Source organism: Polyodon spathula, chromosome 29, assembly GCF_017654505.1.
Source record: "Polyodon spathula isolate WHYD16114869_AA chromosome 29, ASM1765450v1, whole genome shotgun sequence".
NCBI classification, from domain to species: domain Eukaryota; kingdom Metazoa; phylum Chordata; class Actinopteri; order Acipenseriformes; family Polyodontidae; genus Polyodon; species Polyodon spathula.
The window spans coordinates 918,609-920,510 of record NC_054562.1 but is presented as its reverse complement, the minus strand read 5'-3'; positions in this window follow the sequence as shown (position 1 = coordinate 920,510).

The window sequence follows — 1,902 nt, the reverse complement described above, 5'->3', positions numbered from 1 at the left end:
TATTCTGCTCTTTCCACTGTATTTAATGCACTATTTCATGTATTATGCTGCTATCCTGTATTCTGCTCTTTCCACTGTATTTAATGCACTATTTCATGTATTATGCTGCTATCCTGTATTCTGCTCTTTCCACTGTATTTAATGCACTATTTCATGTATTATGCTGCTATCCTGCATTCTGCTCTTTCCACTGTATTTAATGCACTATTTCATGTATTATGCTGCTATCAAGTATTCTGCTCTTTCCACTGTATTTAATGTATTATGCAATGTGTGTGTTTTTGCTGTATCTCATGTATTATGTTTTTTCTTGTTTTTGCTGCGTCTTGTAAAGCGCTGTGTGACGGTGCTCCGCTATGAAAGCCGCTTTGCTGATGGATAGATAAAGGAGAGAAGTCTGGGGGTGTTCTAATACACGCGCACACTGCTGAGTTACAGAAATACAACTAGAATTGATTGGTTTATGAGCTGTGCCTTGTTTACAGCACAACTGCATCCTTGTTAGTTCAGTATAACTCGACGTTTGCAGATCTAATGAAGATTTCAGCGCTATCAATTCTCCGCAGAGTGCCGCGTTCTTCTGAGAGGTACACCCACGCAGTAGACTATGGCTCAGATGGCGCCGGTTACCATTTTCGTATCGAAGAAAGTTGCAATTCAGCACAGAAAAGATGAAGAAAAAAGGAGATTTGTGTCCAGTATGAAAAATCTCGTAGCACGATTACATCTTTAAAAAAAAAAAAAAAAAAAAAAAATCTACACGTAATAATGAAAGTGTTTACAGAACGGCCGTGTAGATTTTTTTTTTTTTTTTAAAGAGGTAATCTGAGTAAAATGAAATAGTGCATTAAATACAGTGGAAAGAGCAGAATATAGGATAGCAGCATAATACATGAAATAGTGCATTAAATACAGTGGAAAGAGCAGAATACAGGATAGCAGCATAATACATGAAATAGTGCATTAAATACAGTGGAAAGAGCAGAATACAGGACAGCAGCATAATACATGAAATAGTGCATTAAATACAATGGAAAGAGCAGAATACATGATAGCAGCATAATACATGAAATAGTGCATTAAATACAGTGGAAAGAGCAGAATACATGATAGCAGCATAATACATGAAATAGTGCATTAAATACAGTGGAAAGAGCAGAATACAGGATAGCAGCATAATACATGAAATAGTGCATTAAATACAGTGGAAAGAGCAGAATACATGATAGCAGCAGAATACATGAAATAGTGCATTAAATACAGTGGAAAGAGTAGAATACAGGATAGCAGCAGAAAACATGAAATAGTGTATATAAACAATATATAACACATTTAGATATATAATAAATATGGCAATACACACGTGACTAGTTTATTATATAAAAAAAACACATTTTGACAAATAATTATACTGTTAACAATGTTTTAAGATGCCGATAAAATAAATATATTTACAAAAAAAAATTGTAAATGACGTAAGGCTTTATTATTATTATTATTATTATTTATTATTATTATTATTATTATAGCAACACAGGGGAACACGTTATCCATATCATTATATTAAGTGACTCGGATTTTGTTATTTGCAAAAGTTGAAACTTAACTGTAATGCCTTATGCAAATACAATACACACGTTCAGATGATTTTTAATGATGCCTCGATATAAAATAAGACATCGAAGCCTGAAAAAAAAAAATATTTTGAATGATATTGTTTTCGCCTTTTTATCATTGCTTGCAGCCTTCTCTCGCTCGGGACTCTCCGGCAAACGAAACGCACACCTCAAGGGTTATCAACTCGAATTTGAAATTTGATAAGAAATTCTGGTGCCATCATCGACATCGAAACAGCCCTAACTAACCCCCACCTCTCTCTCTCTCTCTCTCTCTCTCTCTCAA